The 23,859-nt window shown below is 36.8% G+C and overlaps 1 non-coding gene across 1 annotated transcript; it reads left to right on the top strand.

Annotated features, from left to right (window-relative positions):
• The first annotated feature begins 3,532 nt into the window (after positions 1–3,532).
• On the top strand, positions 3,533–3,639 carry LOC141670191 (small nucleolar RNA R71). The gene has a single exon (XR_012554433.1). It is a non-coding gene; the product is annotated as a small nucleolar RNA R71 (small nucleolar RNA).
• The last annotated feature ends 20,220 nt before the right edge of the window (positions 3,640–23,859 follow it).

The following is a 23,859-nucleotide window of genomic DNA, read 5'->3' as shown; positions in this document are numbered from 1 at the left end:
AAACTTCTTCCTTTGAGCATAAGATAAGTTGGGAGGCATGATATTACTCACAAGGTAGTTCATAATGTCTGCAAACCACAGTTCTTCTTCCTGCACTCCAAACAGCTGCTCGTCGGGAAAAGACTCATTTATCAATATCTTGTCCAATAAAGTAGCATTGGGATTCTTTAAACGCGAGAGATGATCAGCAACTTGATTTTCAGTTCCTTTTCTGTCCTTGATCTTTAGTTCAAATTCTTGGAGAGAAAGAACCCATCGAATCAATCTAGGCTTCGAGTCCTTCTTTGAGACGAGATATCGAATGGCGGCGTAATCAGTGAAAACTGTCACCTTAGTCCCAAGTAGATAAGATCGAAATTTCTCAAAATCGTAGACAATAGCCAAACGTTCTTTCTTCGTAGTAGTGTAATTCAGTTGAGCACCATTTAGAGTCTTACTAGCGTAGTAGACCACATGAAATATCTTGTTCTTTCTCTGCCCAAGAACTGCTCCAACTACATAGTCACTTGCATCACACATCATCTCAAAAGGCTCATTCCAATCAGGTGCAGTTATGACAGGTGCCGTAATTAGAATCTTCTTCAATATCTCAAAAGCTACAAGGCACTCGTCATCGAATTTAAAAGGAACATCTTTCTCCAACAGACTACACAAAGGCTTTGAAATTTTTGAGTAATCTTTGATGAAACTTCTGTAGAAACCCGCATGACCAAGAAAACTGCGAATTCCGTTAACAGAAATTGATGGAGAAAGATTCTCAATGACCCCCACCTTGGCCTTGTCCACCTCTAGGCCTTTATTAGAAACCTTGTGCCCGAGAATAATGCCCTGACGCACCATAAAATGACATTTCTCCCAATTGAGAACCAGATTGGTCTTAACACACCACTTGAGAATGTGTCTCAGATTCTGCAAGCATTCATCAAAAGAATCTCCAAAGATTGAGAAGTCGTCCATGAACACCTCTACATTCTGGCCAATCATGTCTGAAAAGATGGCCATCATACATCTCTGAAATGTGGCTGGTGCACCACACAGACCAAAAGAAACTCGTCTGAGGGAGAAAGTACCAAATGGACAACTGAAGGTAGTCTTCTCCTGATCTTCTGGAGCGATACAAATCTGATTGTAACCCGAATAGCCATCCAGAAGACAGTAATACTCATGACCGGCCAACCTGATAAGCATCTGATCAATGAAGGGCAATGGAAAGTGGTCCTTCCTAGTGGCCTTGTTCAGCTTCCGATTGTCCATGCAGACCCTCCACCCCGTGACTGTTCTTGTAGGGATAAGCTCATTCTTTTCATTTTCTACCACAGTAATTCCACCTTTCTTTGGTACACATTGAACCGGGCTTACCCATGAACTGTCAGAGATATGATAGATGATCCCTACATCTAGTCACTTCAGAATTTCCTTCTTCACTACTTCCTTCATGATAAGATTAAGTCTTCTTTGCTGCTCGACTATAGGCTTGCTACCTTCCTCTAGCAGAATTTTATGCATACAGTAAGAATGGATGATCCCCTTGATATCTGTTATAGTCCATCCAATTGCCGACTTGAACTTTCTCAGAATCCTCAAAAGTTTTTCCACATCACTACCTCAATGGTCAGATGTAATAATAACAGGCATAGTAGATGCATCACCTAAAAATGCATACCTCAAATGCATACCTCAAATGCTCAGGTAAAGGCTTAAGCTCAAGAGAGGGGGCTTTCTCAATAGAAGGCTTGAGGCGTTTAGAAGCTTTGTTCAATTCCTCAATTCCAAGAGATTCAAAAGGCATATCAATCTTCCTCTGCCAGGGAGAAGCCTTTAAATATTGCAATTTTTCTTGACCTTCATCATCTTCACTATCTGAATTCCCCAATAAGGCTTTTTCCAAGGCATCAGACCTTAGCAATTGATCAAGTTCCGATGTGACCACCGAATCGACCAACTCCACTTTTAAACACTCCTCATTATCAGTAGGAAATTTCATAGCAGTGAATACATTAAAAGTAACATCCTGATCCAGAACTCGCATTGTAAGCTCACCCTTCTGCACATCGATCAAGGTTCGGCTAGTTGCCAAGAAAGGTCTTCCCAAGATTATGGGAATCTTCTTATCCTCCTCGAAATCAAGAATTACAAAATCAGCAGGGAAGATGCGTTTATCAACCTTGACCAAGACATCCTCTACAATACCTCGCGGATATGTAATAGAATGGTCGGCCAACTGCAAAGTTATATACGTCGGTTTAGGATTAGGTAGATCCAACTGCTTGAAGATTGACAAAGCCATTAGATTGATGCTAACTCCCAAGGCACATAAGCATCTGTCAAAAGACACTTTTCCAATAGTACATGGAATAGTAAAGCTTCTGGATCTTTAAGCTTTGGAGGCAACTTCTGCTGTAGCACAGCACTGCATTCTTCCGTGAGAGCGACAGTCTCTAAATCATCTAGCTTCAATTTTCGAGAGAGAATACCTTTCATAAACTTTACATAACTAGGAATCTGCTCGAGAGCCTCAGCGAAAGGTATATTGATATAAAGTTTCTTGAACACCTCCAGAAACTTCTTACATTGCGTGTCCAGCTTTTTCTTCTCCAGACGCTTAGGAAAAGGCGTTGGAGGATAGATCTGTTTCTCCCCTGTATTACCCTCAGGCGGAGTGTGCTGAACAGTAGTCTTCCTTGGTTCCACTTCTTCATCCTGCTGCTTTGCTTCTTTCTCAGCCCCAGCTTCTTTAGTCAACTCTTGAGTTTTCTCGGGATTCGCAACCTTCCCAGACCTCAAAGTGATTGCCTTTACCTGCTCCTTAGCTTCCTTCTTTCCTGGCACTTCACTGTCACTAGGCAATGTACCAGGTTGATGATTTAGCAAGGCATTGGCAATTTTCCCAATCTGATTTTCCAAGGTCTTGATAGAAACAGCTTGACTCTTGCACATAAGCTTCAACTCCTCTAATTCAGATTTTTCATTAGCTTATTGCAGCTGGAGTTGTTGTCTTGGTGCATACTGCGGTTGCTGAAAACCAGGGGGGTTGTACTGCTTAGTTGGATACTACTTATAAGGCTGTTGAACCACATTCTGAGCATTGCTCCAACTGAAATTAGGATGATTGCGGTTGTTAGGATAATAGGTGGCTGGCACAGGTTGCTGTGATCGCTGGAAGTTGCTCACGAACTAAGCTGATTCACTAGAAATTGTGTACTGATCAGTCTCATGGGCACCAGCATAAAGCTCACAGACACTAGTGATTTGATTAACTCCATAATTTGCCAAAGTGTCCACCTTCATTGTCAAAGCCTTAAGTTGGGCAGCGATAGCAGTTGCTGCGTCCAAGTCCAGAATTCCTACTACTTTTCCCTGAGTCAGTCTCTAGGAAGGATTCTGGTACTCATTAGTAGCCATCAGTTCAATAAGTTCATAAGCTTCATCGTAGCTCTTAGCCCACAAGGCTCCTCCTAATGCTGCATCAAGCATGGGCAAAGAAGTAGGACCCAGTCCATTATAGAAATAGTTGATAATCATCCAATCAGGAATGCCAAGGTGTGGGCACTTCCTTAACATCTCCTTATATCGATCTCAAGCCTCACACAGAGATTCTCCGGTTTGTTGAGCAAACTAAGTAAGAGCATTCCTGATTGTTGCAGTCTTCGCCATGGGGAAGAATTTAGTGAGAAACTTTTGAGCAAGATCTTCCCAAGTGGTGATAGACCTTGCTACTAGATAATATAACCATCACTTAGCTTTGTCCCTCAGAGAGAATGGGAAGAGTCGTAGCTTAATAGCATCCTCAGTCACATCGTTGAATTTGAAAGTGTTGCAGATCTCAATGAAATCCCTGATGTGCATGTTGGGGTCTTCAGTAGGAGAACCCCCAAACTGAACTGAGTTCTGTATCATCTGAATCGTGCTCGACTTAATCTCTAAAGTGTTAGCCCTGATGGATAGTCTGATGATGCTAGACTGAATGTCATTAATCTTAGGCTTAGAATAGTCCATCAAAGCCTTCAGATTTTTTGTTTGATCACCCATAGCTACTACAATTGGCTCTTCACCTTTCTCTTCTTCCTCTAACTTATTTTCTTCCTCGGAAACTTACCTAAGAACTACCACAAGTTCTTCCTCGGCTTTATCCAGTGTTCTCTTACGAGTACGCGAACGCGTATGAATATACCCTCGCTAGAGTACCTGAAACTAGATAAGGAACAAATAAGTAACAATGTCCGAGTCAATGAACTTTAACGACCACTGATGGAAAGCACATAAACTATAAATTAACACTACAGTCCCCGGCAGCGGCGCCAAAAACTTGTTAGTCGCTAAACACGCGCTAATAATACACGCAAGTATACGAGTTCGCAAGTAGTATAGAATCTTTTCTAGTTCGTTCCCACAGAGACTGTATTGGTTAACTAATTAATTTATGCACTTAAGTAACAATGTATAGTTATTATCCAATGCTAAGACTATAACACGTTGAGATTGTTTATAACTAAGAATTACGCTAACAATTATAACTACGAGAATAAGATTGACTGAATTAATATATATGACAAACATGGGATTCTAACTTCATTAAATACTTCATTCAATAGCCTTATTATTCTTAACCTTAGCATGCAATGGTGATGACACTAAATATATAACACGAAACTGATAAACGCCAACTTTCGTTGCACGAGTACCGTTCTACCAGACATCCACAAAAGAGATAGAAGCTGAATAGGCACCAATTATATTGACACCCTATATGTCTATAGAATTTGACAACATAGCGGTTTAAGCACAAGTTATCTATCTTGATTACATAGGGCAAGTAAGATGTAATATCCGGGATATGTCGTGTAATTATTTTTGCTAATTAAATAATTATTATTTGTGTCCAGTATCTATTCTATGAATTAATTGCTAAGTGTTATTTGTATTTGGATATTCAAAAATAATATTAATTGAGTATTTTAATTTTTATATGTTCAAAATAAAATATAGATAATTGTCATATCTTCCTAATTATCTTTATGTTGATTTATGAATTTATAAGAATCATATGAAATTTATAAAATCTTTTTCCAGGTATTTAAAATCTATTTTATAAAAATAGGAACCAACCGACGTCACCCGTTGTTACGTTTTTGGAACCCGAAACTCTTCCGAGAACTCCTTCCTAACCTAATTGTAATATTCCAAGCATTTTCGATGTTTCGACTTTTGCGATCCGGCGTACGGTTTGTCCTGCGCGGGTCCCGGCGCAACATTTTCGATACAATATTCATTTCGGTAAATCAATAAAACTTGTATTTTTGATAAACGGGAGCTTTTTATTAAACTATCACAATTATCACTTCGTAATACGTGTAACCAGGCGCTGAGACCAAGATCGCAGTACAAATTGTACTGATTTGGATAAGTATCCCGAAAACCGATACCGTTTGGATCAGTTTTTACAAATAAACGTACCGTTTTATATCTGGAATGATCCAACGGGATACTAATCTTCCGTAAATAAAAATAGCCTTTTACCGTATTTTATTTCGTATCAAAATCATTTGTAGACAGATAAATATATAATTTTACAGAGAAAAATCATATATTCATAAACTGTACTAATAATCAAACCAACTTTTGAAGGTGTTATTGATCTTTGTTGGAAAAGCTCGAGTATCAGATTTGAAGGTCTTGGAGAGCTCTATCAGATTCCATAACCTGTTTTACTGCAGAATCTGTAACACCCCCAGATCCGGGGTCGGAGATCCGGGTCGTCACGGTCTTTCTTTCCATAATATCACTTCACTTAATTAATAATAAATAACCTTATGCTGTGACCCCACACTAACACACACCACAACCCGTTATAGTCTCAGAGATAAAATTTAAATAAGTACAAGTCTTTGAATCCACAATTTAAAAGTTATTACAACCCAAAATGATTACTTGATAAATTTACAGTTAATTGCCATTATCTGCCACAAGTTATAATTATACATAATTGATTCTCAAAAGTAGATGGTCTGATCTACAATAGGTCTACCTCTGCAGCTATAGCAGCTACAACATCAACGGGAAGACGCAGAACGCTTTCCACGCGCTTGCGCTGGGTCTGCTGGAGTCTGGCCATCTTTCCTAACTGTTGTTGTGTGATGAAAGAAGAAAGCAAGGGTGAGCAGCAAGCCCACCAAAATAATATGTATAAAGATTAACAATATATGAGCCTTCTCATAGTACTCATGAAAGTCTTGGTCAAAAGAAATGAACCAAGTTTGATATCTTAATGCGATGAAGTCGCAAAATATTCAGTATATATACATATATACTTTTCAAAATATTGGAAGTCCTCTTCCATGCATAATATACACAAAGTCCCAGTGTATAACTGTATAAAAAAATATCGTTGCAAGGTGATCTCATATATCTAACCTTGTTTCAACGTTTTTCTGAAAATCTTTGTCATTCATAAGACAATTATTAATTAGATATAAGTTTAAAAGATGAGGTTACCAAATACCCCAATATACTTATATCTTTCCCAATACTACTTGAACTACCCCCGTTCAAGTTATAATCAGTTTCAAAAGTTCATCACATAGATGAGACTACAAGACAAGATTTGAATAGATTCAATCTTTGAAATATTATTGAATGAAAAAGTTATGAGATACTTTATTTAGTCCCGATATACATATATCCACATATATATCTCTTTAAACATTTCCTGGAACCTCTGTTATGTAAAGTATGAACAGAGTTTGAAACATCCAATGAATTTTGGAAAGGAAAAGAATTTTTGGCATAAACCAGATATCTTGCTGATCAGGCAAAGATACCAATAAGTAACCTTTTCTACTGTAGATGGATGAATTCCTCACCGGTCATCACCCTGGCCGCATTAGGACCTCGCGCTAGACCGTTACCCGGCCCCTCACGCGTTGATGGACTGCCACCCAGCCACTTACACTTTCATAGACCGTACCCCGGCCTGTCGCCTATGCCGACTCAATTAGATGGGCTTACTTCCCGAACATTGGGCAAGTAATCAATTTATTTATCAAAACAGCAACCTTGTTGCGAATATAAAATACACCATAGAGCCGGATCCCTCAGATTTTGAGCGAGTATTTAAATCCCCTTAAAAAGGAAGATCTTAAATATAAAAATGAGTTTTGGGATCCGCTCTAACTTTTAAAAATCGTTTTGAAGACTCGAAAACACTTTAAAGAGTGTTTGAAGTAAAGCTGATTTAATGAAGTAAATCAGTCCCCAGAATATTTAGAAAATGACTGAATATTATTATTTAAATAATATTCCCATAAAGAATAATCTTTATAAAAATAATTGAAGTAGAAGTATTAAAACTTATACTTGAAACGAGTATTAAATAACCAAAGATATACTTATATGAAAGTATTATCTTTATTTGAATAATCGAAAATAAGTTTGATTATTGACACCTTATTCTTTAATAAAATAAAGAATATACCTCAACAAATAATCGGAGTCATAGATCCTGAAATGAATATTCAAATAATATTCATTAAATAATATAAACTGATTCATAAGCCTTCGAATGAATATTCAAATAATATTCAATAAATAATATAAAAGAGTCATAAGCCTTCGAATGAATATTCAAATAATATTCAATAAATAATATAAAAGAGTCATAAGCCCTCGAATGAATATTCAAATAATATTCAGATAAATAAATAAAAGGAGTCATACGCCTTCGAATAATATTCGAAATAATATTCAATAATAAAATAAAGTTAAAGTTATCGAATAAACCTTATTCGATTAATAGTTTGAAAAACTATAACCATATATATATATAAATAAATATATATATATATATCCATATCCATATATACAAAATCTACTCGGGATCCTCGACTCCCGGTTTTAGAAAAATATTTTCACCTTTGGGTCCCTATACTAAGGGTATATGCAAGTTACCGCTATTCTCTAGCATAGGTATTATCAACTGAACCAACAGATATATATTTCAAGAATATGAAGCAGGCATGCATATATACCATATCACATGCTACAATATATCGCAAGAATTTGCTAAATAACCAATATGCATTTATCGCAAGATCATGCATATACACATATACATCACAACAACAGTATAACGGGTAGAAAACTTGCCTGAGCGACTGGGGGTTACGAATGGCTCGGGACGAGTCTGGTAACCTATAAGCAACAAGTAAGTTGGAATTAAACCAAAGTCACTTGTAAATCTATACTTTAACTAACTTAGACTCTAACGCTTGTTTTGCGCTCACTGATTCGCTTAAGTCACTCGGGTACCCTCGGCTCCACCAGTTTTAATAATTTAACCTTTACGAGTTTTAAAGCGATTCCTTCGCGAGTGTCTTACCAACTGCCTAACACACTTACCATAAATGTTTCATACATTAATTAACCCTTTTTGGTCTTTAACCTATGTTTCAAAGTAAGGCGAGGGGAAAAGTTTCGTTCACGAAACGCCGTTACTTGAAACGGTCGTTTCTCCTAAACCGTGCATCGGAATCGAACGAACTACATATCAAAACGAAGCTCGTAACATGAGCTATCTAAACATGGCAGTGGTCATAATCTAGCAGGGGGTTCTCGGGTCCTAATGCTATGCACAAAAACAGTCCAAATAAAATCGGACGTTACGACGGCTATGTTTACGCGATTTCCCAATTTTTAACCATTCAAAACCAACCACAAACCAACCTCAAATCCAACATACAACCAACATCCATCCTCATCACATCATAACAACCCCAACCAATTCAATTTAATCATCATACTTATGCCTAAACTTAACTTTAATCATAATTAAGTTCTTTTAATCAAAACCACAACATTTACCATTCCATTTCACTACCATTCCAAATCCCAAACTCTAAATCACAACAACAAACTACAATATCATCCTACCAATTAAAATCATCTTATAATACATAGGGATCTAGGGTTTGGAGATGGTATACCTTCCTTGAAGTGGTGGGATGAGCTAGGAAGCCTTAAGAAGCTTTGAGAAGTCTTAGGAAAGCTTGGATCTTCAAGAAAAACAAGAAAACTTCAAGTTAAAAAACTTGAAAACACTATTCATAGTCTTCTTCTTTGATTAAATGAAGAAGATTGAGAAGGAATTGATGGCTTAAACTCATGGTATAGCCCTAACTAAGCATGAAGATGATTAGGGAATTTACTCACCAATTTAGGAAGCTTGGATCTTGAATTTTTGAAAATTCTTGCCTAATGAATAGTAAAAAGCCGAGAGCTTCAAGAACAAAGCCTTGGTTGCTTTTTGATTTTTGATGAAAATGATTTTTGCTTGGCTTGGTTTCTTGGTTTTTGTGCTTGCTTTAGTCAATTACCTTCTTGCCCTTGAATTTGTGTGGTTACAAAGCCACCACACCTCCTTCCTTCCCATGTCATGCTTATGTCACCTTGCACATGTCATAATGCTCCCACTTGTCCACACCTTGTGGTTTGATGATGTCACAATCCCTGGCTTCTTGTACAAGCTTGTCTCTTGGTCACTTATTTGTTTTACGGTTCGCTTATCTTTCGTTCTCGTTTATCGTTTGAGGGATCATACCCGGGATCTTATTACTTAGGTTCCCTTAACCTTTCTCAATATATTGTATTCCGTCTATGATCCCCTCCTATAATCCTTTAATTTAAATCCTTTTTATCCTGTTACCTTATACTCAATTCTCTCCGTATCTTGTGAATTTCCGGGAAAAATCAAAGTGTTCGGAATTGGATTCTGACGATCATTACATACACTTATATACCACATAGAGTACTAATAATATCCCATAAGATCAATAACAGAACCCCTACATAGCGTGGCATGAAAAGTTTTCTCGTTCAGCAAAAACACTATTCATAAGGGTTTCAAAATTTCTCAAAAATTGGGGTTATTACAGTCTCCCCTCCTTAAAAGGATTCCGTCCCGGAATCAAATAGAAAACAAACGGGGATACTTTCTTAGCATTACACTTTCTAACTCTCGAGTAAATTTTCCCACATTATGGTTCTACCATCAAACTCTTACTAGTTTGATAACCCTTCTCCTAAGCACTCGTTCTTTTTTACTCTATACCCTTCCTGGTTGCTCCATATAGGTTACGTCTGGTTGCATGTCTATGCGCTGATATGCCCCTATTTGTCTGGCATCCGAATTACACTTCCTTAACATTGATACGTGGAACACGTTATGAACTTGCTACAGGTTCGGGGGTAGGGCTAGCTCCTATGCTAACTTCCCAAACGTCTTAATATATCCAAGGGTCCAACAAATTGTAGACTTAGCTTTCCTTTCTTTCCGAAGCTCATCAATCCTTTTCAAGGGTTTCCAAGGGGATACCTATAACATTACTAGGTCCCCTATTTCATACTCTTTATCCTTTCGTGTCAAATCAACATACTTATCATGTCCATCTTGGGCTACTACCAGCCGTCCTCTGATTCGATCTATCATATCCTTGGTCCTTTGGACTACTGCGGGTCCGAGCATCTTGCGCTCTACAACTTCATCCTAACATAAGGGAGATCGACATTGTCTTCCCTCAAGGATCTCATAAGGCGATATCTCAATACTGACATATGATCTATTGTCGTAAGAAAACTCAATCCGCGTTATGTGATCATTCCAATTCCTTTCAAGTCTATTGCACAGACTCTCATTATTGCTTTTAGCATTAGAGCTTCTGCTTCTCAATACCCATTCTTTTCCAGTTCGTAATCGCTACTACCTTCCGTTCCAAATATTATACTGGTTATACTTTTGCTCGTTAGCGTTCTATAACCTTTTAATAACCACGTCAACCTTAGTATCACGAATGTGTTCCCATTCCGCATACTACCACCACTTTATTACTCCTTTTTCAGTTGTTTCTATTTTCCAAAATTTGATCAATCAAATAGAAGTAAAGGAATTTGTTGAGAGATCACTATGATCATGAACACTTGTTATATCGCATGGTTAGTATAGAAGGTGGCCAGCCTTTAGTACTTGACAAGCAATTAAACAATAGTTGGTATCCTACTAGGCTTCTATCACACATATAGACAGTCATTCGGCAATACCTCCCCTTCTGGAAGGGTTGTTCTTCTCAGCTTACATGAAATGCAAAAAAGAGAAAAGAACGAATGGAAGAGAATTGTATATATGAAAAAAATATACTGCCACAAAATATCCGGCTTGGAACCTACCTCTGAACTATAGAGGTTTGTCATAGGAGAACGAATCATATGAGTATTTATATCAACATCAAGTATTATAGCATCGTATTTCCCATGCCTAAATATTTTCGCTATCCCGTCCATCATTCTATGGACCCACACTCTTCCTCGAGCTTATACATAATCACCTTTGAAACTCCCTCGACATCGAAAATCGAATCTGGGATCTCATTCTATACATCATCGTTACTAGAATTCTATACTTGCACCGCAACCTTCCTCGTATAATAATACGACTCTCTATTGATAAGAAAGAATAATTATTCACTAGGTAGATACTCTACTTAATTAGTCTATCAATGATAACTTATACACTACCACGACCCGATTAGTGGTACTCAATCTCAACACCCATTCCAATACAACTCTCACAGTTGTAATCAGCTCGTTACTCGCAGAATCATTGCTACCTTACTATGGTCCACCACTGACCCACTGTCATCATTCACCTTCCATGAAATCTTAATAGCTAACCATACGGAGTCCATACATGTCGTATCAAATCCTTCTAAGGAGGTAACATAATCACCATTTCTGATTCATGAAGAACACTCCTGATCTCAAAGGTTCGTTTAGTCCTTTTGAAACATGGTCCAAGCTCATTCTCAAGATAGTACCTTCTAAGATAGATAGCCCGCTCATGGTGATTACACGAATTAAACCTTTACCAACTACTATTACGGTTGGGTATTGCACAGTCACCAGAAGGAATGTCAATCTTCCAAACCATAATACAACCTTCACAGTTTTAACCATCCTCACTGTATTATTTTGGCACAAGCGCCTATAATTATCCTCTTACCTTTAACGTGTCGGCCACCTCTTTGGCCTTTCCTGATAGTAAAATTTCCTTACAGTCAATGTCATTTTAACCACTTCCAAATAAATTTTCTACCTTATTTCCGATCACTACTTGAGTGAAGATGTTTTCCTTAAAATCAGATGGGAAAAAGAAAAAAAAAATATCACCATTTTTCCATAAGTTATTGCCTCAGTCTTTAGAGGCTAATCACTGTCAAGACTGACTCTCATACTTAGAACATTTTTTATCTTAAGTCCTAATTGCCCTGAACAATTTCGACCATTATTGGTTCGATCCATACCTTCTCGTGGTTTAACACGTGCCTCACTTGGCATCTTTATAATTACGTCATATTTCCTTTATCAACATTTCTATTCTTGAGAATTTTGAATATTACCTTTTTCATTGCAAAACCTCTAAGGTTATCCTTGAATCGTTCCTCCTGTATTCCCTAGATACAGGGCATATCAAAATACCATATACTAATGCTAGAACCATTGTCTATATACTTCTGAAAAATTTCTCCACTGATCCTTAAAGGTTATTATTACCTTAATCCTTTCCAATTCATACTGTCAAAACTCATACTATCCCTATTAAGGGTGAAATGCCAACCTTTATCCATTCCCCTAGGATTCGTTTTAAGTTACTGATGTTCTATCCTTAATTCCACCTTTAAAAAGGTACAAGCATCCTTCCATGGATAAATCAAGTCATATATCCCTGATAAGGGTGTCTTATTCAATCATTCCCACCTCGATAGTATATGCCTAATTTCAAAATAACATCTGTATACAACATGAGGTCAATCAATATGGCCTCCCAAAAGATAACAACGGTTATCCGCTTTTCTTGCCTAATTTGGTAACGATAACAAGGATGTTCTGGAAGATATTGGTCGTGTTCAACGTGAACTTCTTCTTAATAATTCCGTGTTTACTTTTGTTGTTTATCTCAACAGTCACCTCAATGTTGGGATATCTTTCATACCTGGCGTCTCCCTTTTTGGGTATCAAGCCACCGGTCTTACATTTCACCTTCTTGAAGGTCACTTCCTTCATCCAATTTTTCCTAATTTCTTACTTCCTTATCCCCTTAGTCTATCCGCGTCTCATTATTTATCCTTCGAATTATCTCAAGGTTTCCTTGAATCCTCCCAACTTACAGGGGATAAAATGTACATAACTCGTATGCCTTCAACCATCAACTTTAACTCATGGTGAATCACCCTCATACCAATGATTACATACTTTCCTATTTCTATTGCTACGAGTCTTTAGGGTTTCCTCATACCCAACTCCCTTATCATTTCTCGAACTCTATTGCCTTTATATTCCTTTCCACTTCAGTTTCTTTTTATTTTCCTTTCTCTTATCATTATTTCATGAACCAATCACAACATAAGCATTGATTTCAAACATCACGTCATTCCGGATTCTTGTCCTCAAAACGAATCTTGATAACTTTTACAACTTAGATTCCTAATTCATCATACTTGTCTGCCTTTGTTCTGGCTCTAAAGCTTTTACACTCTCTCCATAACCTTGGGAATTACTTTCCCAAAAACAATTGGCTAAACTTTAATCAGTTTATTATAATCTCTGGCTCCATGCCTTTCTTGGTCTTTCACCAGTGGGTGGCCTCTCTCTTAGAAGGGTAAGTGACAAAAACAGTCTTTTGTGATTCGTCCATCATTTAGAATCTCCAATGATTCATCTATTTCCTTTAGCCAGGCTCTTGCCTCGGCTGGGTCAGCTTGTTCCATGGAACTCTGAGAGCTTAGCGACTTAAGGGTCCTGAAAGAATTTCTCACCGCACTGTCTCCTCAGGGTGGTGGTTGGGGATAATAGTCTAAGTTCTTTTTAGACAGGTCCATGAATTGCTGTATAGGAGTACCGTCTCGGGTCTCCTTTCCTTACTCGACTTTCTGTTTCCTTAGTATGAAATGTTTCATCCTACTCCCCATAATTAGGGTCATCTTTTAATTTAAAATCCTCATTTTCCACTCCATTATGTCATGGGTTCCTTCTATCTTGATGGCGACCTCCCTGACTATCACGTTCAGGGTTTGCTCTAAATCTTATTCCTCAAACTATGGCTCTCATCTAAGTTCTCATCCTTACGCTCTTGAACTTTCGGAACCCAAATTCTATAGGAATACCTCATTATTCCCTTATCATCTCTCTCGGTATTAATCTCATATCTATTTGTTGGCTCTCTCCCTTCATTCATCACTTTTTCTGGCACAATATGATCTTTTCCAATAATTCGGGCTGTATTGCAATCTCAAACAGCTTTTCGGTACCGGCTCCGGTTACCTTCACTTCTATTTCCATTTTCTCAAAATCTCTTATAAACTCTTCAAAAGACATTATCATCTTGAGTCTCTCCTTTTTACTAAGGGCATCAGCCACCATATTGGCTTTCGCCGAATGATAAAGAATCTCCCAATCATTATTCTTGATTAGCTCTAACTGCCTCCTCTGGCATATGTTGAGCTCTTTCTACGTAAAAAGGTACTAGAGCTCCTATGGTTTGTGTAAATCTTGCACTTCTCTCCATACAAGTAGTGCCTCCAATCTTTAGGGTAAAACTATTGCCACGAGCCTAAGCTCATGGGCGGGGATATCGAATTTCATATTACCTTAATTGTCTTGACATGTACGCGATTACCTTACCGTGCTGCATAAGCACGCACCCTAAGCCCTTGTGCAAAGCGTCACTACACTTCACAAAATCTCCTTTTCCATCCGGCAATGCCAGCATAAGGGCCATCACCAACCTCTGCTTCAGTTCTTGAAAGCTGTTCTCGCATTTCTCTGTCCATTCGAACTTCTCAGTCTTACGAGTAAGCCGCGTTAAAGGGGCTACTATCTTTACAACTTGAACGAACCTCCAGTAGTGACCGGCCAATCCTACCTCTGGTAGTCGACCAAACCATGGTCATCAATTCATCAGTGGTCCTTTATCCAATCTTGTCAGGATCCTCCATGGAATCCTCATCAACAACTATCCCTTCTAGGACAACATCCTCAACCGCTACATCCTCAATATCAACATCATCCGGTCCTGCATTAGGACACTCTATCGGATCCACAATCCGATCTCCAATTAGTAATAAAACATCATCACGCTGTTGCTCCTCAACCTCAGGGTTCGGAGTTCCGCTACCATATACGATAACGAACTACGCTCCTATCACGATATTTATAAGGGTTCCCATAAGGGTCTTAACTGTCAGTACTACGTTAGGTAGCCCGACTATGAACTTGGCAAGAGTTCTTATTATCTTAGTGAACTTATTATCTTAACGTCCCATCATCTCTGAGGTTTATAACGCTTAGCTCTGATACCATTTCTGTAACACCCCCAGATCCGGGGTCGGAGATCCGGGTCGTCACGGTCTTTCTTTCCATAATATCACTTCACTTAATTAATAATAAATAACCTTATGCTGTGACCCCACACTAACACACACCACAACCCGTTATAGTCTCAGAGATGAAATTTAAATAAGTACAAGTCTTTGAATCCACAATTTAAAAGTTATTACAACCCAAAATGATTACTTGATAAATTTACAGTTAATTGCCATTATCTGCCACAAGTTATAATTATACATAATTGATTCTCAAAAGTAGATGGTCTGATCTACAATAGGTCTACCTCTGCAGCTATAGCAGCTACAACATCAACGGGAAGACGCAGAACGCTTTCCACGCGCTTGCGCTGGGTCTGCTGGAGTCTGGCCATCTTTCCTAACTGTTGTTGTGTGATGAAAGAAGAAAGCAAGGGTGAGCAGCAAGCCTACCAAAATAATATGTATAAAGATTAACAATATATGAGCCTTCTCATAGTACTCATGAAAGTCTTGGTCAAAAGAAATGAACCAAGTTTGATATCTTAATGCGATGAAGTCGCAAAATATTCAGTATATATACATATATACTTTTCAAAATATTGGAAGTCCTCTTCCATGCATAATATACACAAAGTCCCAGTGTATAACTGTATAAAAAAATATCGTTGCAAGGTGATCTCATATATCTAACCTTGTTTCAACGTTTTTCTGAAAATCTTTGTCATTCATAAGACAATTATTAATTAGATATAAGTTTAAAAGATGAGGTTACCAAATACCCCAATATACTTATATCTTTCCCAATACTACTTGAACTACCCCCGTTCAAGTTATAATCAGTTTCAAAAGTTCATCACATAGATGAGACTACAAGACAAGATTTGAATAGATTCAATCTTTGAAATATTATTGAATGAAAAAGTTATGAGATACTTTATTTAGTCCCGATATACATATATCCACATATATATATCTCTTTAAACATTTCCTGGAACCTCTGTTATGTAAAGTATGAACAGAGTTTGAAACATCCAATGAATTTTGGAAAGGAAAAGAATTTTTGGCATAAACCAGATATCTTGCTGATCAGGAAAAGATACCAATAAGTAACCTTTTCTACTGTAGATGGATGAATTCCTCACCGGTCATCACCCTGGCCGCATTAGGACCTCGCGCTAGACCGTTACCCGGCCCCTCACGCGTTGATGGACTGCCACCCAGCCACTTACACTTTCATAGACCGTACCCCGGCCTGTCGCCTATGCCGACTCAATTAGATGGGCTTACTTCCCGAACATTGGGCAAGTAATCAATTCATTTATCAAAACAGCAACCTTGTTGCGAATATAAAATACACCATAGAGCCGGATCCCTCTGATTTTGAGCGAGTAATTAAATCCCCTTAAAAAGGAAGATCTTAAATATAAAAATGAGTTTTGGGATCCGCTCTAACTTTTAAAAATCGTTTTGAAGACTCGAAAACACTTTAAAGAGTGTTTGGAGTAAAGCTGATTTAATGAAGTAAATCAGTCCCCAGAATATTTAGAAAATGACTGAATATTATTATTTAAATAATATTCCCATAAAGAATAATCTTTATAAAAATAATTGAAGTAGAAGTATTAAAACTTATACTTGAAACGAGTATTAAATAACCAAAGATATACTTATATGAAAGTATTATCTTTATTTGAATAATCGAAAATAAGTTTGATTATTGACACCTTATTCTTTAATAAAATAAAGAATATACCTCAGCAAATAATCGGAGTCATAGATCCTCAAATGAATATTCAAATAATATTCATTAAATAATATAAACTGAGTCATAAGCCTTCGAATGAATATTCAAATAATATTCAATAAATAATATAAAAGAGTCATAAGCCTTCGAATGAATATTCAAATAATATTCAATAAATAATATAAAAGAGTCATAAGCCCTCGAATGAATATTCAAATAATATTCAGATAAATAAATAAAAGGAGTCATACGCCTTCGAATAATATTCGAAATAATATTCAATAATAAAATAAAGTTAAAGTTATCGAATAAACCTTATTCGATTAATAGTTTGGAAAACTATAACCATATATATATATATAAATAAATATATATATATATATATATCCATATCCATATATACAAAATCTACTCGGGATCCTCGACTCCGGGTTTTAGAAAAATATTTTCACCTTTGGGTCCCTATACTAAGGGTATATGCAAGTTACCGCTATTCTCTAGCATAGGTATTATCAACTGAACCAACAGATATATATTTCAAGAATATGAAGCAGGCATGCATATATACCATATCACATGCTACAATATATCGCAAGAATTTGCTAAATAACCAATATGCATTTATCGCAAGATCATGCATATACACATATACATCACAACAACAGTATAACGGGTAGAAAACTTGCCTGAGCGACTGGGGGTTACGAATGGCTCGGGACGAGTCTGGTAACCTATAAGCAACAAGTAAGTTGGAATTAAACCAAAGTCACTTGTAAATCTATACTTTAACTAACTTAGACTCTAACGCTTGTTTTGCGCTCACTGATTCGCTTAAGTCACTCGGGTACCCTCGGCTCCACCATTTTTAATAATTTAACCTTTACGAGTTTTAAAGCGATTCCTTCGCGAGTGTCTTACCAACTGCCTAACACACTTACCATAAATGTTTCATACATTAATTAACCCTTTTTGGTCTTTAACCTATGTTTCAAAGTAAGGCGAGGGGAAAAGTTTCGTTCGCGAAACGCCGTTACTTGAAACGGTCGTTTCTCCTAAACCGTGCATCGGAATCGAACGAACTACATATCAAAACGAAGCTCGTAACATGAGCTATCTAAACATGGCAGTGGTCATAATCTAGCAGGGGGTTCTCGGGTCCTAATGCTATGCACAAAAACAGTCCAAAGAAAATCGGACGTTACGACGGCTATGTTTACGCGATTTCCCAATTTTTAACCATTCAAAACCAACCACAAACCAACCTCAAATCCAACATACAACCAACATCCATCCTCATCACATCATAACAACCCCAACCAATTCAATTTAATCATCATACTTATGCCTAAACTTAACTTTAATCATAATTAAGTTCTTTTAATCAAAACCACAACATTTACCATTCCATTTCACTACCATTCCAAATCCCAAACTCTAAATCACAACAACAAGCTACAATATCATCCTACCAATTAAAATCATCTTATAATACATAGGGATCTAGGGTTTGGAGATGGTATACCTTCCTTGAAGTGGTGGGATGAGCTAGGAAGCCTTAAGAAGCTTTGAGAAGTCTTAGGAAAGCTTGGATCTTCAAGAAAAACAAGAAAACTTCAAGTTAAAAAACTTGAAAACACTATTCATAGTCTTCTTCTTTGATTAAATGAAGAAGATTGAGAAGGAATTGATGGCTTAAACTCATGGTATAGCCCAAACTAAGCATGAAGATGATTAGGGAATTTACTCACCAATTTAGGAAGCTTGGATCTTGAATTTTTGAAAATTCTTGCCTAATGAATAGTAAAAAGCCGAGAGCTTCAAGAACAAAGCCTTGGTTGCTTTTTGATTTTTGATGAAAATGATTTTTTCTTGGCTTGGTTGCTTGGTTTTTGTGCTTGCTTTAGTCAATTACCTTCTTGCCCTTGAATTTGTGTGGTTACAAAGCCACCACACCTCCTTCCTTCCCATGTCATGCTTATGTCACCTTGCACATGTCATAATGCTCCCACTTGTCCACACCTTGTGGTTTGATGATGTCACAATCCCTGGCTTCTTGTACAAGCTTGTCTCTTGGTCACTTATTTGTTTTACGGTTCGCTTATCTTTCGTTCTCGTTTATCGTTTGAGGGATCATACCCGGGATCTTATTACTTAGGTTCCCTTAACCTTTCTCAATATATTGTATTCCTTCTATGATCCCCTCCTATAATCCTTTAATTTAAATCCTTTTTATCCTGTTACCTTATACTCAATTCTCTCCGTATCTTGTGAATTTCCGGGAAAAATCAAAGTGTTCGGAATTGGATTCTGACGATCTTTACATACACTTATATACCACATAGAGTACTAATAATATCCCATAAGATCAATAACAGAACCCCTACATAGCGTGGCATGAAAAGTTTTCTCGTTCAGCAAAAACACTATTCATAAGAGTTTCAAAATTTCTCAAAAATTGGGGTTATTACAGAATCAAAGGTTAATTTTATATATTTTTATTAAATTTTGAATTATTTTGATTAAAAATATGAATTTTTCTTCGGATGATTGTTTGTATGATTTGATGATTGCATGTTGTAGTGCTTGTTTTCCTGATGATTTTGGTATATTATACGTCTGATTTGGAGTTCAATAAAATGTTCAAATTTGAGTTTAGTTTTCGAATTTCAAAATTAGGGTTTATAACCCGTATGAATGTTTTCAATTGAAATTTGGGGGTTTTTGATTCAGGGGTTATTAGCTGTTGATTTATAGTGGGTTGTGTTCCTTATGAAATTTGCAATCGATTGGTATATAGCTCGTTAACAGAGGAGTAGTGAATTGAAGGGAGTTGTGTTTTTAAGTTTTACGATGTTCGCCGGAAACCGGCGATGTTCTTGGCCATTTTCCGGCCAGGACAGGGATGATTATTGAATTTTTATTACATGTATAAGTTGCTGGTAACCTGTAGATTAATTCTGGACAGTTTGGTGGCCTGAGGTGGCCGGAATCGTGTTCTCCGGCCACACTCCGGCAAATCGACGGTGGGAGTTTGCAAAATTGCAAATAGGGCACTGTACTTTTGGAAATGATGAAGTTAGGTCCCTGAAGTTTCCAGACTTTGCAAAAATTTGATTCCTGTTTTAAAAATATTTAAAAATCATATTTCCTATTTATTTTTATTATAAAAATTTGTTTTTAATTTCTGAAAATTCTAAAAATTATTATTTTAATTCCGAAAATTATTTTTTAATTCGAAAATAAATCTGAATTAATTAGTTAATTAATTTCAATTAATTTTAATTAATTAATTGGTCAATTAATTTGAAAATTAATTGATTAATTGAATTAATTAATTATTAATTGATTTTAATTAATTATTTAATTAGATTAAATTATTTAAAAATGATTTAAAAATTCCGAAAAATAGTTTCGAGCTTTAAAATATTATTCTAAATTATTTCCAAGGCTCGATTATTATTATAAAATTGTTTTGAAGCCAGAATTGGCTAACCGAACCCTGTTTATTTACTCGAAATTGATCCAACGACCCGTTTTAATTCCGAAAAATGTTTTAAAAACATTTTAAATACCAGAAAGCCTATTTATGACCCGAGACTTCTTTATAAATGATATGTCATTGATTACGTGATGTATTATGTGTTATAAGTGACTTGTGGATTGACTATCGGTCTATATATTCGGTGTTTACTTGATTATTGTGTAACTTTCAATCCGTTAATCGGATTTGGGTGAAACGAATGGTAGATAGAAGTATGTGTTGAATAGAATCGTATGCGTTGGTTATTGATAAATGCATATGATATGTGAGCAGAAGAGGCAAGATGTAGGAAGGGGAAACATGTAGTTGAGGAGTAAGACGATTGTGATTGGAAGCGAGTGCAGTGTAGTAAGCTAATACCGAGAAAGTGTTATGAACTTTCTCGAGATATTGTAGTACTTGATAGTCCTGTTGATATTGCAAGTGCTTTGAAGCACTGAAACCTAAACCCTGATTCTAGTTATTATTCTTGAGCCATAAACCTTATTCTTTCTAAGCCATTGACTATTGTATACCCAAACACGAACCACAAATCTACGATACTACTCCACAAATACATACAAACAAAATCCCAACCACTGAACTGAATTACTTATATATTCAACCCATTGTATCTTATGCTTTGAAAGGACCAAATCTTTCAAACCCTGAAATGTTGATTCCTTTGTTATCCAATTCTTTCATTACCCAACATCGAAGCTTTGAAGTTTACCTTATTGATCCTTACAAGGATTAAAACCCCTTTATTGTTAAACACTCACTGTTGTTAATGATTCTGATTATTGTTTATTATTGTTGATTCTGTTATTATGTTAGAATTGGATTGTTTTTATAAAGTTGTGGACCAGATTCGTGGTCAGACCTTATAATGGTCAAGTTAGGCTAATGTGTGCCTTGGATCCAGTAGTTAGAGTAATATTGTGTGCTTTGCTCGGGGTTAGTGGGTGACTGATCAGCAGCCTAATCTTGTTTTTTTTTTAAATAAAAATATAGTATCCATTTCTAAATCATAATCCATTGTTCACTTGATATCATAACCATATTCACTTGATGATCATTATTCTCAGTTTTGTCATTGTGACTTGCTGAGCTAGTTAGCTCATTTGTGCAATGTTGTTTATATTCTTTCCAGTTAAAAAGGAACCAGTTGGTAGCAAGGATCCCCAGTCCAACGCGAGAGCTAGGGATTAAGGTTGAGGAAGCTGAGCTAGTAGGCTTCTTTTGGAATAAAATTAAGTTTGTAAAAGTTTGTAATAATGTTTAATACTCAGTTTGAGTTTGAATGATTGGGATTTGAACGATATGTAATATAAGTAGATGTGTTTGGCTTGTGTGCATACTTTAACCTGTTGTGATCCGTGGTAGTTGATAAGTAGGGTCACTGCATATTATTATTATCTTGATTATTGATATAAGCAGGTTATAAATAAGGTGTGTGTGGACCCCAAACTTCTGACCCGGGTTTGGGGGGTGCCACATAAGATGGTTAAAATTACCTACGAATCATGCATAACATATACATGAACCTATGCTAGCATGGCAAGTTCTAAATCCTTAAATTCACTTTCGCTTCATCAAGAATTAACACACTATCTTATAAGTTCGCGATGCTCATAAGATGAATACGCACAACCAATACTATGATATCATACAATCACCACATAATAAGGCATCAAACAATTTAACAAAAGATATCCATAAATAAATCTGCTAGAACCCCACGATAATGATTATCCCATAATCGGACTCATCATCAACGTGGGTTCCGATGAAAACATGATATAACAAATGTAGTACGAATAAATAAAACCAAGTATAAACAAGAGTATGGGTTCAGCAAAATAAGAAACAAGCATCCAAATTACAACTCAAAACAAAGATTCATAAGAATAAACTAGACCGTCTTCGCCTTTGTTGAATTGTGCTAAAGGTCTCTTGTTGTCTTTTCCTTGCGCTCTGGTCCGTCTCTGACTTGATATCTATTTAAAACGACCTAATATGAATATATATAGCAGCCCTCAACAATCTGGAAGCCTTCCCTTTTAGGATTGTAGTAGAAATAGAATTCTGAAATTCGGCCTCGGCGCGGCCGCGGGCTATCACAGCGCGGGCGCGCTGTATTTCTGGAACCCTGGCGTGGCCGCGCGCTATCACAGCGCGGGCGCGCCGTCCTTCTGGGAAAATCTCAGGTTTCTTCTTAAATCTTGCTGCTTCGAGCCGGCTTTCCACGAGCTTTTATTCCAACACCAGCTGGACACCAAATTAGCATCAAAAAAATGCTAATTCACCTGATTACCTGAATAGTGCCTGAAATACAAAAACACATTAAAACACTTAACAACTTGAGTACAAATACACCAATTCAAAGCTTATTATAGCATAATAATGTGTCATAAATGCCACTCAACACCATCCTCGGAGAATTCCAATTTGGGCATTTCTCTTACTAAGTCCTTCTTGACTAGATCATTCATTGTTGAGAAGTTTAGATGAGACAGCTTCTTATGCCAAAACCAGCTTTCATCAGCACTTGCCTTACTGAAAAGGCGGGTAATAGAATCATCATATGTTCAGTTGAATTCAGCTACGTATACATTTCCTTTTCTGACTCCAATTAAGACTACTTTATTATTATTCTTATCTGTAACAACATTGGCTTCCAAATCAAAGTCTACCTGGAGACCTTTATCACATAGTTGACTGACACTCAGCAAGTTATGCTTCAATCCTTCAACTAGTGCTACTTGATCAATGATGACATTTCCTTTTGAAATCACGCCATATCCCACGGTATACCCTTTGTTGTCATCTCCAAAGGTAATACCCGGGCCAGCTTTTTCCTCTAATTCTGTGAGTAGGGATTAATCACCAGTCATGTTCCTCAAACAGCCACTGTCCATATACCAGAGATTTCTTTTATTTCCCTGCATAGAAACAAAACCAACTTAATTTGATTTTAGTACCAAATCACTCTTGGGTCCAGTTTTGTTAGGTGCTTTCTTTGCCTAGTTTCCATTCTTAACCTTAGACTTAGGAGGATCAGAATCCACCTTGGTCCTTGATGCTTGATCAGAATTAATGATGTTAGAATTATATTTAAAGTTCTGTGAATGAATAATATTTTTATGAGGATTAGGCATGTTGTTTATATCAATCATGTTCCATGG

The sequence above is a fragment of the Apium graveolens genome, chromosome 6 (assembly GCF_009905375.1).
Source record: "Apium graveolens cultivar Ventura chromosome 6, ASM990537v1, whole genome shotgun sequence".
Taxonomy (NCBI): Eukaryota; Viridiplantae; Streptophyta; class Magnoliopsida; order Apiales; family Apiaceae; genus Apium; species Apium graveolens.
The sequence above is the reverse complement of the archived record's forward strand: the minus strand, read 5'-3'. Positions and strand labels throughout refer to the sequence as shown.